At 43.3% G+C, this 17,365-nt stretch overlaps 1 non-coding gene across 1 annotated transcript; it reads left to right on the forward strand.

The window, feature by feature from the left end:
* Positions 1 to 2,097: 2,097 nt before the first annotated feature.
* On the forward strand, positions 2,098 to 2,170 carry trnak-uuu (transfer RNA lysine (anticodon UUU)). The gene has a single exon. It is a non-coding gene; the product is annotated as a tRNA-Lys (tRNA).
* Positions 2,171 to 17,365: the final 15,195 nt, after the last annotated feature.

The following is a 17,365-nucleotide window of genomic DNA, read 5'->3' on the forward strand; positions in this document are numbered from 1 at the left end:
AGCTGCTTTCATATGATCCTCAGTGCAGAGGGAACTGATTGCTCAGCGGTAACAGCTGCTGCTGAAAGGTGCAAGGCTGCAGTTAACTGGCAACAATGGACTAACATATGGAGCATCTCAGTGTTATGTCAATAAATATATTATAATCAGGAACTCTTGTGAGTGTTATGTATTTTATTAACATGTATAAATATTAAATTATAAATATAAATGATCAAATATTCTGAACTGCTGATATACGTGATAATAATAACAATAACAATGGAAGTCGCTCTCAACACGTGAAATGCCTCTCATAGTTCATTATTAGTAGGCTAATTGATGAATAAACATCCTGCTGCTGAATATGTGTTTAAAAATAAATAAATCAGAAGGAAACCTGCAGAAGAAAGTCTTCTAACAGCTGTCTCTCTGTGTTTATTGGCATACAGCACGGTTAGTGAGATCCAGATCCATGTGGGCACTCAGGACGGATTTAAATAGCGACTCTGAATGGACGGTAAACCCGCACTGAAGGCCCAGTGAGCCAAAGCACGGCCGCCACTGAAACATATATTTGAAACCTGTCAATATGTTAACTTTGTGTGTTTACCTCTATAACTGGTGTTATATGTAAAACAGAGCACATGGTCAGTTAGCTTTTTAAAAATCTTTATTTTAAAGAAAACGATCAAAACAAGAGTTTTTCTGGAAGAGATTTAAATAAGTTCTGAATATGCATAGAAGAGAAGTTACATTTGAGTCTATTTTCTTTGTTCAAAACTTAAAACAAAAAGCTGAAGTCTGCACACTGAGAAAAACTGGTTTTGAGGATATTTCTGAAATTTCCTCCTAATAACCAACTTGGGTGGGTCTCCCCAGTGGAACATTTTATTTGTAGGATGCAGGTTTCATGTTTTCAGCTGGAGATGTATGCTTTTTGTTCTGTATGTTACATATTTTTATCTTGATCAGGACATTCAGAACGCTTGCATGCACAGGTAAGTCCAGCTTCAGTTCCAGGTGTACTCGTCCATTTAACTGGACCACCATGTTGTCCCAGCGTACATGCACGGGATAGACTGTGCAGAAAGCCTTCCTGACATTCTGCTGCCTCTAACTTTCTCTGTGGGACATCACGCTGCATGTAAGCACAGCTGAAATCGCTGCCAACATGTTGTCTTTAAGTCACCTGAAGGGTGATTTTCTCACATGAGGCTGCGGTTACAAAATCAGGATTTTATTAGAGCAGAGCGACAGTCTGGACATGCTTTAAGTGACCACGAGTTGACACGTAGTCTTAATGTGCTGATTTTCAGTTTAGCCGTCTGACAGAAGAAAAAGAAAAATGTGTGGATGAGAGCAGCTTTATTGGGAATTTGGCTGGAAATATACACTCATTCTTTCCTGTTTTTACTAAAAGATGCAGAAATATTAAACTCTGTAACATGTGTTTAGTGCACCAACCCATGCCAGCTCAGTTAGCATATATACAGTTATAGGAATAGTTTACTGAATGTCCCATCTTGTAGACAGCCTCAGTGTTGCATTTCCAGTCCAGTCTGCTGTCCAGGTGAACCCTCAGGTATCTGTAATCCTCAACCACCTCTTCACCGAGGATGGAGACGGTGTTCAGCTGACTGCTGCTCCTCCTAAAATCCACAATCATCTCTTTTGTTTGTATTCCAGATGAGGCCATAGTTTATTTTCCTATAGATGTGATAGTTTCATGTAGATGTGCTGAGGTGTGGCAGGGAAGCTGTTGGTACATGGAGGATGTGAGGTCTGTAGCAGGAGGCAGCAGCATGCTGAGTTTGTCTGAACTCTTCCATCTGTCTGATCCCACATTATCCCAAAGCCTGTGAGCTTTTCCATTCCTGACCACACAGCCCTCACACTGTTCTGCTGCAGATAGTTTCCCACCGACTTGCTCTCTTCCTTTTTTCTTCACACTCCTCCTTAACTCCCTGTTTCCCTCCATGAAGGCCTTCTTCTTTATGCTCAGTGGCTGCAACACAAGTTCACATCAACCAGGCATTTGTTCAGAAAACAGCATCACAGCTTTGGACTCAGGAAGTCTTTCAGATGTCAACTGTCACTCAGACACACTTTCATAGGGTCTGGATAGCTCAGTTGGTAGAGCATCAGACTTTTAATCTGAGGATCCAGGGTTCAAGTCCCTGTTCAGGTGTAGAAATGTAATCTCCCACTTAACCTGTACTTCCCTCTATGCCTGCACTCTGTTTCTGCACTGTCACCTCTGACAGAGCCTGGCTGATGCTTTTCCTTCTATGTAGCTTATTGTTAGCTTTGTTGTTAGCTGCATCGTTATATCCTCATTTCTAAGTTATATAAATATATAAATATATAAATAATATATAAATATATAAATAATATATATATATAATATATATAAAAATATAAGTTATATAAAATACATTGTTGCTCAGTTTTCCTCTGAGCCACAGAGATGGTCAGCTCTCATTGTGTCCAATAACTGCAGCTTCTAAAGTGGATTTCATAGCACTGCTGCATCTCTGACAGTTATCAGATCATTTGGGTGGAAAAACATACATCACAACCCTCTGAATCTGCTTTCAGTCCCACTTGAACAGTCTCTCACAGTTTCAGACACAAAATGTGTCTTTTAGTTTGAATCTCAGCTGATATCTACAACAACTGTAGAGGGACTCATATCATTTCACCAGCTGGTGTGAGAAACTTACAGAAACACCTCAGGAGCAGCACCTGGGATCTTTTGGGAGAGAAGGGGATTCTCTCCATGCTGATAGAGCTGGTAATAAATGAGTTCATGGATCCTACATATTACACAGTAAAACAATGATAAAGGTGCTTTCTGAGCCTTGACATCTTTTTCTTTTATTAGGAAAATGTTCCAAATTTGAATCCTATGGAGGGAGCCAATGAAGTAAAGATTGATGCATAAAAGCATTAAAAAGCTCTCCTGTAAGTTCTCTGTTCAAGTTTTATTTAGGTTCAGCTGTATGTTTCTCTTTGTGGAATCTTTAAGCCCTCATAGATCAGTCTGATCCCAACAGAAGTCTCGCAGGTTTACTTGGTTGCTGTAGTTCACTAAAGCAGGACTCTGAGCAGGGCCCTCCGCTAACAGGCTCCTCTCCTTTAGAGCCAGTGACAGGGTTGGCTTTGGGAGGTGACGTTGCTCTGTGCTTTAAAGAGCAGGCTTTAATCCACCAAACTTCAGTTGGATTTCTCCAGCTTGGCTTCCAATGAAAGAATTCAGCCATTGTGGAAATTTTAGTAAGGCACAGAGTCAGTTATTTTCTGAGGAGATAAGATGCTTTTAATAATATCTTGCAAGAGAGAACAACACAGATCAGAGTTCAGAGTTGCTCTGAGAATCTTAGGCGAAAACAAGTAGATACTAGAAAGCTGCAAGCAGCTGTGAGCGGGACCGAGTGTGCGTACGTTGGGATGTGCGTACGTTGGGGCATGCGCTGGACGCTGGGGCTGTAGCTCTGCCCACACGCACGATATCCTCTGCGTACGTACGAGCACATAATAACCCCAATGCGGAGGGGTTTTATGAAAATTTCTAGGGGGCGCCACTGAGCCATTTAGCACCGCCCACACACAATACTCTTTACATACGTACGAGGTCGACAAGGCGGACGTGTGTACCAAGTTTCATGACTTTGCGATGATGATAAGGCTTTCAAATCACAAACGCCATCACACGATTTTCACCGCCTGAACACGCCCACACCGTTCAGCTAAAGAGTAATCTGGCCAAGTTTGGAGCTGTTACCATAAAATCTGTAGGAGGAGTTCGATCAAATGCGAGTTGTTGAAAAAAAAGACGTTTCCCATCACCAGTAGATGGCGCTGTAGGTGTATATCACTATCTTATATGTGCGCGTTCAGGTTGGGTCCAGCATTCACCGTATGACGTTTGAGACAGATTGGACAATGTGTGTGGGAGTTATAGGCGACTTAATTTTTTATGGCGAGTCATAAATTTGAGGCGTCGCCACGGCCTCGCCCTTTGAGGTTTGAAAAAGTTGGCCAAAGATTTTTTCCCCCCATGTCTTAAGAGTAACCTGGCCAAGTTTCAAGTCTGTAGCATTAAATCTGTAGGACGAATTCGATCAAATGCGAGGTGTGGAAAAAAAGAGATGTTTCCAACCCCCAGCAGGTGGCGCTATAGGTGGATGTCGCTATGATAATATGTACACATTCAGGCTGGTTCCAGCATTCACCGAATGAAGTTTGGGACAGATTAAATAATGTATGTGGGAGTTATAAGCGACTTCATTTTTTGTGGCGAGTGATGGCGAGTCATCGAACTTTGAGGCGTCGCCACGGCCACGCCCTTTGAGGTTTGAAAAAGTTTCTCCATGAATCTTTCCCCCCATGTCTTAAGAGTAACCTGGCCAAGTTTGAAGTCTGTAGCATGAAATCTGTAGGACAAGTTCGATCTTATGCAAGGCGTGGAATCGGCCAAAAATGGCACGAAAACGCACTTTCCATCCAAAATGGCCGCCTTCCTGTGGACGTGGCACCGTGATGGCATGAGACTTTTTGGTGCGTCTGGGCATGATGAATGAGTGTACCAAATTTCGTTGTCTCACGCAAAACTAACCCCAATGTGTGGACCATTTTTAAGTACCCTAGGGGGCGCCACTGAGCCACTTTGCTCCGCCCACACACGATACCCTTCACATACGTACGAGGTTGTCAGGATGGACGTGTGTGCCAAGTTTCATGACGTTGTGATGATGATAAGGCTTTCAAATCACAAACACCATCACACGATTTTCACCGCCTGGCCACGCCCACATTGTTCAGAGTTTGGAAAAGTTTCTCCATGAATTTTTGCCCCCATGTCTTAAGAGTAACCTGGCTAAGTTTGAAGCTTGTAGCATTAAATCTGTAGGAGGAGTTTTATAAAATGTGAGGCGTGGCAAAAAAAGACGTTTCCGACCACCAGCAGGTGGCGCAATAGGAGGATGTCACTATGATAATATGTACGCGTTCAGGCCGGGTCCAGCATTCACCGTTTGAAGTTTGGGACAGATTGGATAATGAGTGTGGAAGTTATAAGCGACTTAATTCTTCATGGCGAGTCATAACTTTGAGGCGTCGCCACGGCCACGCCCTTTGAGGTTTGAAAAAGTTTCTCCATGACTCTTTTCCCCCTTGTCTTAAGAGTAATCTGGCCAAGATTGAAGCTTGTAGCATTAAATCTGTAGGACGAGTTCGATCAAATGCGAGATGTGGAAAAAAAGAGATGTTTCCAACCCCCAGCAGGTGGCGGTATAGGTGGATGTCGTTATGATAATATGTACGCGTTCAGGCTGGGTCCAGCATTCACCGTATGAAGTTTGGGACAGATTGGATAATGTATGTGGGAGTTATAAGCGACTTAATTTTTTTTGGCGTGTGATGGCGAGTCATCAAACTTTTAGGCGTCGCCACGGCCACGCCCTTTAAGTTTTGAAAAAGTTTCTCCATGATTTTATCCCCCCATGTCTTAAGAGTAACCTGGCCAAGTTTTAAGTCGGTAGCATGAAATCTGTAGGACAAGTTCAATCTTATGCAAGACGTGGAATTGGCCAAAAATGGCACGAAAACGCACTTTCCATCCAAAATGGCCGCCTTCCTGTGGACGTGGGACCATGGCGGCAAAAGACTTTTTTGTGCGTCTGGGAATGATGAATGAGTGTACCAAATTTCATTGTCCTACGCGAAACTAACCCCATTGCGGGCACCATTTTTAAGCATTGTAGGGGGCGCTACAGAGTCAATGAGCGACTCCCAAAAATATAAAGTTTAGATTCTTTCATGTCGTCGACTGGCAGGTGGCGCTCGCAAAATTTCCTGAGTTTTCGCATACCTTTTGCAAAGAATCGGAAGAAGAATAATAATAATCCTTACAGATACAATAGGGTCCTTGCAGTTCCTGCTCGGTCCCTAAATATACAGGTTATTACGTAATCGCTCCTTTGATATGTTCAAGCATTTGTTATCTATCTTTCCTCCCTTTCTACAGCGAAGGCGCCTCAGTATCGTGCCATCTTCCCTGTCAAACTCCTTAAAGTTGTTAAATCATAAGAGCACAATACCCTCATTGAAAGAGGGAGAAAAGAGAAAAACAAGTGTCTTAAATGAGTTATTACCGGGTGATACAGAGTAACACTCATACAATGTATATAGGAATTAATTTTTCCCTTACAATAGAAAGATTGATTTTGAGTCCAATATGCTGCGGTGTAGTCAAAGTCGTCCTGGGTGTGAACTGTCAGTCCATCAGAAGTCAGAGTAATAGCTATATTTAATCTGCACACCAAATCTCTACCCATCAAATTTAAAGGACACAAAGGAGACACCAAAAAAGAATGTTTCAATTCCACTCCGTGATGCGTGGAACATTTTAAGGAAACCGAGAAGCCTTCTGTAACTGTTTCACCTGAAGCAGAGACAGAATGAACATAGCGACCACTAACTTTTGGCTTCTCGTTGATACATTTAGCTGATAAAACGGAGTGAGTTGCTCCTGAATCAACAACAAAAGAAATTTCTTCACCCATCACCATCATAGAAAACATAGGCATTCTTTTAAAAGCAGGGGTCTGTGTATGAAGATACGCGCCTGATAAAACAGCGGTGGCACCTTCTAAATGTATGATGGCCTCTGTAAGCAACCTATGTGAATCAGAATCATCATGCAATCGTGTGTGTGTGTGTGTGTGTGTGTGTGTGTGTGTGTGAAACCTCACGCCCCTTGAGAGGTCTCTCCTCAATGCGAGTGGCAGCCGGATCCAGGGTCCCGTCCTCCACCCGTCAGTAGCCGTTGTCAGGTTGCTGCAATTTCTCTGGACATTCATTCCTCCAGTGTCCCAACTGTCCACAATTATGGCAAGCATCGGAGCGGGACCACTGTCCTCTTCCGCGACCTCTGCCTCGCCGTCCTCGGGAACCACGTTGATTGGTGCCAAAATACAAAGTCAAGGCAACACTATGCAACTCAGTCTCTCTTTTATCTACTTTTTTCTTCTTCCTGTCGGTGATAACGTCACCGCTGTGTAAAGCATATCTTCTCAGTTCCTCAAACCGTACTCCATGTCTCCATCCATCATAAAAAGTCTTGGTTTGCGCAGCGATCTCGGGGAGAAGTCCTTCCGTGATGTACCCACACAGCATTTTCTCCCAGGGGCCCAAAACAGTAAAATCAGCGGGGCGTTCTAAACCCGAGTGTTTATTGAACGCTTCTTCCATGCGATGAAGAAAATCAGAGACAGTGTCATCAGGACGTTGTTTCACTTGTTGTAACACAGCACAATCACTCCTCTGTGGAAATGTTGTGATCAAATCAGCACACAGATGTTCTATGGCAGCATACCATGGGCCATTTCGATGATTTAAATCGCCATCTTCACCACCTGTAGCCAGGAAAAGACGTACTGCAGGATTTGGCAACCTCAGTCCAAATAAATCTCCAGGTTTCATTTTTGCTGCAAGGAGCCGGCGAATTTCTGTCCCCGTAGGTCTCATCTCATGGCATAAAGCTTTAAGTTCTGCAGCGAACTTTCTACCGTCCTCCACAGGATCCGGGAGGAGGGCAGCGCTGGCTTGGATGTCAGCTGCAGTCCATGGTCTGAACACCAACTGAGGTTCATCAGTTCCGGCCACTTCCAGCATAGGGAAAATATTAACCGCTTCCTCCACTTCTCGCTTTTTTCCATTTCGTAGCCATGAAGCCAAGGTAAGTTTAGGAGAAGAGCGTACATTTGATCTCTGGCCCTTCGATGATCCCGGTAGTTGCCAATCTGCAGACTTTTCTTCCTGTACTTCGGGCTGATGTGCGGATTGATCCGCGGGCTGACTTCCAGGCCGATTTCCAGGCTGACGCACGGGCTGTGGAGGGGGACGGGAGTCTAGATCCAGGTCAGCCATCTGGAGGGCCTGCAAATACATTTGTAATGGAGCATAAGCAAAAGAGGGTGAAGAATCACTAGGTCTATATGGAGGTGGAAACGTGGGATCATCAACAGTATGACCAGCGTTGTCATGTCTGTTACCCACGTCCCCGGACAAATCTTTCCCCCCCTGCCATCTGTTTCAGTTCAGACTTTCTTATGTACGGCTTCTGTAATCCATTCATTCCAACACTTTACCCATATTTCTCTGATCTAAATCTTGTTTTTTAATTTTATTCTTATTTTTATTTTTCTCCGAATCTCCATCCATCAACTCTTTTACTTTGTTTAATTGGTTCACACTCAAACTTCCACCCTGTGGAAAACCTATTTTCCCAAATTAAAGCACATTTAACACAATCATCTCCACCTTTTTCTTTCATCATTTTATAAATTGCAGAGTCTGGAGAAGAAGGCACCTCTGATGCCTTTGAGGTTCCGGAACCCATTTTTTTTTTTTTTTTTTTTTACCCTTATTTCAGCAACGCGTCCGTCGTCTGGCTTCCTCCTTTATTAGGTGTAGGAAGTACAAAAACCACCCGCAAAACTCTTTGTTTTGCTATGTCCTATTGTTACCAATCAGGACCCTCTCTGTATTCCTTACAGGGTAACTGGCCATCCAGCCGGTGTCCTCCTCTCTCACTCCGCAGCTGAATCAATTAATTAGGAGGTGATGGTTAATGCGAAAAAGTAAAACAAGAAAACTTTAAAAAAAAAAAAACAACAACATATATACATATATATTAGAGCAACTTCTCACCCAGATATATTTGTAAATCTATGGTCTGGATTCGATCGGCCAGAAACCGCCAGCAGGCTCTAGGACTCCCCTCTTTCAACGTAGGTGGACTGAGGACAATTTTGGGTCTCCAGGCTGGCCAAGCGTCCTTATCCCCTGCTGCGTTCCTCTGGCACGTCGAATCCTGTTCGTGACGCCAAGGTTGTAGTGGATTTTTTTATCAAGGTGGATAAGAAGAAGTGGATAACAAGACAAAATCCAGATTTTGTCTTCCCTTATATTTATTCAAAGGCAGAATAGAGCATTTGAATAGTCCCTTGTCTGCAAAAGTCAAGACAGAGAGAGACGAGGAGAAATACACATTTTTCCTTTATACTCCAATTGGGGTGGGGGGCTATCTTCAAAGAACAAATAAGGCCCCCTCGCTCTGTGCTCTGTTCTATATCTGAGATAGGATAGATTTCGAGGCCCCTCTTTATGATCCCCTTTAGTTAATCCCCCCAGAAAGTATCAACCATAAACCTTTCCCCCAATGGAGTAAAAATCTGTTTTCCCTCACTGACCATACAGAAGGGGTCACAGGTTGAATAGGTCAGAGGGAAAGCAACAGACTTTGGATCAAATGAGACAACTAATACAACTAGTACTTACTACTAAAATACTACAACTAAGAATTTTCCCATCACAATACCATCATACTTTTCTTTTTTATACCTTTCCCTTCCACTTACCCTGAGCCTAAAGTCACAAGACCAGAGCTCTAACCCTGAGGTCAGCGTATTTTGAGTACAGGTAATTCACTTTTACAGGGTTATTATTACTTTGTACACTGGTGGATTAACTGAGTTAGTTCACTGGAAACTACACTATTGGGATAATAGGGTTCCATTGTTCACAGGGTCTCATAAATGTTCACCTTTTTTCATAAGTTTTTTTCCTTACGTTATGGTTTAAATACTTAATCTTACATTGAGGTATTTTTCTATATACCTTTCCCTTCTACTTGGCCCTTACGCTCCTCTTCAATGCTATGCTATCTGCCCTTTTATGCTATGCTATGCTGCGCTGTTCTATGCTAACTGTTCTACGCTAATCTTCTCTGCCATCCCTCAGAGTTCACCTGGAGGTCATCAGCTCTGTTCCAGCACCTTTTGTCTTTGTGCGCTCGTTGTTCCTGCTCCTTCTCACCCGGAGATCCTCCTACATTTTTATTAATGACTTTACAAATGCCCGTTTGTCACAGTTGATGAGGAATGCCGCTGTTGAAAGGAGTAATTAGCATTTGGGCCCCGAGCAGACCTCCACTGATTTGTAATCATTAAAGTTATTTTAGCCTTGAGGAGTTTCTTTTGTGACTAAATGTTACAAATGAAGACATTTCCCCATAACTTAGAGCCTCCACCTATCCTTCAGAGACTTTAGGCATGTGTCCAGGATGGCGAGGGGAAAGACTCTCACACTCGGGGGCGCCTCAGGGCTCCAGGCTGGGACCTCACACTGACAGAAGGTAAAACAGTTCAGTTTCTCCCTCAGAAAGAAAGCTCAAAGCTGCACCTCAACCACACCTTACAGCATCTCGTTGGGACGGGGAGGCCATAAGACGGGAAACTTTATCATTAACTAGGTGAATGTGATTTTATGCTAAAATTTTATCAACATTTAAATGAATCAAACAAAATCAGTTTTGTAAATGAGCTCAGTTGAATTCAACTCAACAATACTCATTAATCCCTGAAGGTAAATTATATCCCTGCAGGATTAGTTATTATTAAAGATCAGCTGCTGTTACAGAGAACTAAATAAAATGTAATCAGCTGAAGTGTAGCAGAGAGGAAGGTGTGGTAGAAACCTTCAGAGGTCTCCATCAGTGGGCTGGGCTGTTGTTTCTGTAGCTTAGCAACAGCTCAGCTGATGATGTCACACACAGCGTCAGCAGGTAACTCAGGTGAACTCTGTCAGCAGACAACATGGACAGAAACTCACAGCCAGCAGTTCAACATCTGGGGTGCAGAGACGCTCCTTCTCAGTGACACGTCCAGGATTACAACATCTGTTGTTAACCAGCTCTGTGATCCTCCTCCTTTCCTGTTACCGCTCTGTCTGCAGTCTCTGTCTGACAGCCCTGCGTAACATTCAGTCGCTACAGCGACTGTCTTGCATTTCTGGTGGCTACTTCCTGTTCAGCCAGGACCGTAGCGCCAGTCGCTAACACACAAAAGTCACCGCTGATCATATCTTTTGGACAAAGTGGGATTTGTCAGTGAGATTCTCCCACTGTGAGCGGCAGAAAGCGCTTTCTAAGAAACTCTTAAGGACATAATAGCTGTGGGGACGTAGTTACCACAAAAACACAATACAACTCCAAGTCTGTGCTGAACATTTTCCACTGAAATGCTCAGGGTACGCCAAACACAGTCAGCTTAAAACTAAAGGGAACAAAAACAGCCTGAAGCAGGTTTAAATCATCAGCGTTTGAGTTTGTAGATACAATCCAAAAAAGTATAAGGGTGTCGTGTGCACACTCTGCCACCAGGTGTTCTGGGTAAGTTGTGTAGCCGTCGGGGCAGAAGAAGAAGAAGAAGAAGAGTTGTGGACTAAAACAACGTGAGCAGCGCGACTGAGAGCATCTGAGATTACAGCAGAATGTCTGTTTGGTAAATCTGCTCAGTACCTGATTGTGTGAGTAACTGAGCAGTTGTAGAAGCAACAAACAGATCAGTTCAGTTTTCTCCTGTTAAACGGTTCAATTTAAAGTACCGTTAGCCTGCTTAGCTGCCTTTTCCCTCAGTGCAGCCATGACGTTTGGACTAAAATGCGTTCACACATCTGATTCCAACACAACAGACATTTGAAAGAGTTTCACAGCTTGAAGTTGAGCCTCGTGCCCTTTTAGTGTTGGAACAGCCTTAACTTTCAGCTTCAGTCATGAGCATCATACAGCTGTCTGGCAAGTACAGGGAACAACTCCAAACCTTTTTCAGACTGCGTTAAAGATTTCTGAGTCTTTGGGGAAGATGATATGGGTCAACTTAACCTCGTAACCAAACACACGTTTTCTTCAAAAATATCTGTGTAGCAAGAACAGGAAAAGCACGAGAAAAGTTAACATCTGACCTTTAATGAAATGCAGAACAATGAAATACAGACGAGTGTAAAGCGCGACTTCACATCAAACTGAAATGATATATTGCTTCTTCAGATGTTTACATAAATACCCACAGCTGGTGCAAAGCTACTTTGTGGATCTTAACTTTAAACAAAACAAATATGTTCAGTATAACAGAATAAACATGTTTATACTTTCAAACAGACTGCATTTTGTTCTGTCCATCAACTCACAATTGATGCCATGTTTGTCTTGAACGTCGGGAGATCCGTCCCCAGTTAAAGCAATCCCAACAAATTATAAAGCACTTTCAATCGTTCTTCAAACATGTGCTCCCCACAGAACATTCAGAACTAAAGTCCTAACAAGAGAAGGTGGTAATCCACAAAGATTTTTAATCTGAACAAAGGCAAGGCTTCTGATTGGTAGTTCCTGTTGCTGCTCTCAGGTGAATGTTTGCTTATCTGCCATAAAAATTGATGTTGATTTAAGCCAGTCATTTCTCAGCAGTGTGACTACGTTGGTGTCTCTTTAGATGATCTAATCTAGTGAAAGCTGCCCCACACTGACCACAGATGAAAGGTTTCTCTCCTGTGTGAATATGTTGGTGTTTCTTTAGATGACCTAATTGACTGAAAGCTGCCCCACACTGACCACACCTGAAAGGTTTCTCTCCTGTGTGAATACGTTGGTGTGTCTTTAGACTACCTAATGTAGTGAAAGCTGCCCCACACTGACCACAGATGAAAGGTTTCTCTCCTGTGTGAATACGTTGGTGTTTCTTTAGACTAAATAATCTAGTGAAAGCTGCCCCACACTGACCACAGATGAAAGGTTTCTCTCCTGTGTGAATACGTTGGTGTGTCTTTAGACTACCTAATTCAGTGAAAGCTGCCCCACACTGACCACAGATGAAAGGTTTCTCTCCTGTGTGAATACGTTGGTGTGTCTTTAGACTACCTAATTCAGTGAAAGCTGCCCCACACTGGCCACAGATGAAAGGTTTCACTCCTGTGTGAATACGTTGGTGTGTCTTTAGACTAGATAATCTAGTGAAAGCTGCCCCACACTGACCACAGCTGAAAGGTTTCTCTCCTGTGTGAATACGTTGGTGTGTCTTTAGACTACCTAATTCAGTGAAAGCTGCCCCACACTGACCACAGATGAAAGGTTTCTCTCCTGTGTGAATACGTTGGTGTTTCTTTAGACTACCTAATTTAGTGAAAGCTGCCCCACACTGGCCACAGATGAAAGGTTTCACTCCTGTGTGAATACGTTGGTGTGTCTTTAGACTAGATAATGTAGTGAAAGCTGCCCCACACTGACCACAGATGAAAGGTTTCTCTCCTGTGTGAATACGTTGGTGTTTCTTTAGACTAAATAATCTAGTGAAAGCTGCCCCACACTGACCACAGATGAAAGGTTTCTCTCCTGTGTGAATACGTTGGTGTGTCTTTAGACTACCTAATTCAGTGAAAGCTGCCCCACACTGACCACAGATGAAAGGTTTCTCTCCTGTGTGAATACGTTGGTGTGTCTTTAGACTACCTAATTCAGTGAAAGCTGCCCCACACTGGCCACAGATGAAAGGTTTCACTCCTGTGTGAATACGTTGGTGTGTCTTTAGACTAGATAATCTAGTGAAAGCTGCCCCACACTGACCACAGCTGAAAGGTTTCTCTCCTGTGTGAATACGTTGGTGTGTCTTTAGACTACCTAATTCAGTGAAAGCTGCCCCACACTGACCACAGATGAAAGGTTTCTCTCCTGTGTGAATACGTTGGTGTTTCTTTAGACTACCTAATTTAGTGAAAGCTGCCCCACACTGGCCACAGATGAAAGGTTTCACTCCTGTGTGAATACGTTGGTGTGTCTTTAGACTAGATAATCTAGTGAAAGCTGCCCCACACTGACCACAGATGAAAGGTTTCTCTCCTGTGTGAATACGTTGGTGTTTCTTTAGACTACCTAATTGAGTGAAAGCTGCCCCACACTGGCCACAGATGAAAGGTTTCACTCCTGTGTGAATACGTTGGTGTGTCTTTAGACTAGATAATCTAGTGAAAGCTGCCCCACACTGACCACAGATGAAAGGTTTCTCTCCTGTGTGAATACGTTGGTGTGTCTTTAGACTAGATAATCTAGGGAAAGCTGCCCCACACTGACCACAGCTGTAAGGCTTCTTTCCTGAGTGAATAAGTTGGTGTCTCTTTAGACTAGATAATCTAGTGAAAGCTGCCCCACACTGACCACAGATGAAAGGTTTCTCTCCTGTGTGAATACGTTGGTGTGTCTTTAGACTAGATAATCTAGTGAAAGCTGCCCCACACTGACCACAGCTGTAAGGCTTCTCTCCTGTGTGAATTCTCTGATGATACCTCAGATTTGATCGTTTGATAGCTTTCCCACAGTCCTTACAGCAGTGCCATCTGGATCCCTCTTGGGCTCCATGTTTCTGCAATGACAGAGGGGAAGAAGACTTAGGCCCAATCCCAATTCTATTTTCTACCCCTTCGCCTACCCCTCGCCCCTGCCCCTTGCCCCTTCAAACGTAGGGGTAGGCGAAGGGGTACGAATGTCACCCCTTCGAATTGGGACAGCACTTCACACTCACGAACGTAATAAGTCTGCGCCGTCAGTTGTTACGTAACCAAAAGCGACAGCTTTAGCCAGAAGTAAACAAACATGACCGGTGCTGTGGTGTTCGCGCTGTCCTGGGCTATTCGGATATTTTTAGAAATATCTGCGTCGAATCGACGGAGTGCCATCAGGCGAAGGCGTCTTCGACATCTGGGAGCATTGCTGGATCTTGTTACGGTATGTAGAATGAGAAATGCAATGTAATGTAATGCAAATAACGCATGTGAGTGAGCAGCTGGTAGCTTCCAGAGCCGGCGTGTGAATATGATAACGTGTGTTTGTGTTTGAAAGTGCTTCTAACTGTACATTTGTGATATCGTGTAATATAGAAACAATTTGCTTGTCTCGTTGGATTTGCTGATTTATTGATTGGAGTAGTATCCTAACCTGGCTAACCTAGCTGAAAGCATAAGCTAACGTTTACCCTTTGTTACTCGCCTCGTTCCGTTTGGAATAAACATGCAGCTCATGCGTTTTTGAAGCGGTTTTCTTTGTACCAGGTTCAGATTTGATGACTTAAATAAATGCACTGCATTGTGTGTGCTATCAATGTGTTGGTTTGGGAGGATGAAAGCCTGATCTTTCCATGTTTTTCTTTCCAGCAGACGGGTCATCCTACAAATTATTGGACCACAACATGTACCCCAATTTTTTTGTTATCCCTTGTATAATAAATCTCTTCATACCGATATCCGTTCCAGTCGTTAATATGATGTTGATGTGATAATCATGCTCAAACCTTTGCAAACCTTTTGTCCTTAATTTCTTTAATTAGGCTCACATTACAGACTGGTAAGGCAGCTCATTTTCAGAAATAACAGCTTAAAGTGTGTGGTGAAAATATGGACAATAAACAGTATGAATATAAACAATATGAACATAAACGGGCAACAGTGCAATCATCGAGAACGAGATGACCAGAGCAGGAACAGCGGAGGGCACATCGGAGGTGCTGCATGGGCTCAGTGATGTTCTGGGGGAACAAGACACGACATGACATTATAGCATGCACTTTCATCCATTGTAAAAAATAAAAAAAGGTGTTTCAGAATGCGGTAGTGGTGGCTGTGTGTACAATAGGTGCATGGGGCATCAACTCACCGTAAAGTTTGTCTATCATGCGCTCAAACAGAGCTGAAAAGCGCTCCGTTTTCTGCTCGTGGCGCTTCTGCTCCTTCAGGCTCTCCTGTAGCAGGTAATCCATTATGGGATTGGACTTCCTACTTCTTTTTGGGGATGGGGATGACTTTAGAAACCGATCTTCGTTTTCGGCGCTAAACCTGATCAGGCTCTTTGTTTGTGCTTGAGTCCCTGTGAATCAGTCACGTATATGAATACTTGTGATAATAGGTAGCGAAACGACGCTCATGTCACTCAAAAGGAACTTCTCTATGGTTAACCAACTACATTGCTTGTAAATACTCGTGTTACGATATAAAAAACGACAACTCTTTCGCAGCACCTTCACATGCATTGACCGATTACTCCATGTAAAATAGCGACTTTTCCCATGTGCGTTTATATCAGAAAACTACTACACATTACCACCATATTAAACTCACACAATACACCAGTTATCACAACCTAAAACGATTAAGGCCCAATCCCAATTCTATTTTCTACCCCTTCGCCTACCCCTCGCCCCTTCAAACGGAGGGGTAGGCGAAGGGCTATGAATGTCACCCCTTCGAATTGGGACAGCACTTCACACTCACGAACGTAATAAGTCCGCGCCGTCAGTTGTTACGTAACCAAAAGCGACAGCTTTAGCCAGAAGTAAACAAACATGACCGGTGCTGTGGTGTTCGCGCTGTCCTGGGCTATTCGGATATTTTTAGAAATATCTGCGTCGAATCGACGGAGTGCCATCAGGCGAAGGCGTCTTCGACATCTGGGAGCATTGCTGGATCTTGTTACGGTATGTACAATAAGAAATGAATGCAAATAACGCTTGTGAGTGAGCAGCTGGTAGCTTCCAGAGCCGGCGTGTGAATATGATAACGTGTGTTTGTGTTTGAAAGTGCTTCTAACTGTACATTTGTGATATCGTGTAATATAGAAACAATTTGCTTGTCTCGTTGGATTTATTGATTGGAGTAGTATCCTAACCTGGCTAACCTAGCTGAAAGCATAAGCTAACGTTTAGCCTTTGTTACTCGCCTCGTTCCGTTTGGAATAAACATGCAGCTCATGCGTTTTTGAAGCGGTTTTCTTTGTACCAGGTTCAGATTTGATGACATAAATAAATGCACTGCATTGTGTGTACTATCAATGTGTTGGTTTGGGAGGATGAAAGCCTGATCTTTCCATGTTTTTCTTTCCAGCAGACGGGTCATCCTACAAATTATTGGACCACAACGTGTACCCCAATTTTTTTGTTATCCCTTGTATAATAAATCTCTTCATACCAATATCCGTTCCAGTCGTTCATATGATGTTGATGTGATAATCATGCTCAAACCTTTGCAAACCTTTTGTCCTTAATTTCTTTTATTAGGCTCACATTACAGACTGGTAAGGCAGCTCATTTTCAGAAATAACAGCTTAAAGTGTGTGGTGCAAATATGGACAATAAACAGTATGAATATAAACAATATGAACATAAACGGGCAACAGTGCAATCATCGAGAACGAGATGACCGGAGCAGGAACAGCGGAGGGCACATCGGAGGTGCTGCATGGGCTCAGTGATGTTCTGGGGGAACAAGACACGACATGACATTATAGCATGCACTTTCATCCATTGTAAAAAATTTAAAAAGGTGTTTCAGAATGCGGTAGTGGTGGCTGTGTGTACAATAGGTGCATGGCGCATCAACTCACCGTAAAGTTTGTCTATCATGCGCTCAAACAGAGCTAAAAAGCGCTCCGTTTTCTGCTCGTGGCGCTTCTGCTCCTTCAGGCTCCCCTGTAGCAGGTAATCCATTATGGGATTGGACTTCC

This window comes from Odontesthes bonariensis, chromosome 2, assembly GCF_027942865.1.
Source record: "Odontesthes bonariensis isolate fOdoBon6 chromosome 2, fOdoBon6.hap1, whole genome shotgun sequence".
Classification (NCBI taxonomy): Eukaryota; Metazoa; Chordata; class Actinopteri; order Atheriniformes; family Atherinopsidae; genus Odontesthes; species Odontesthes bonariensis.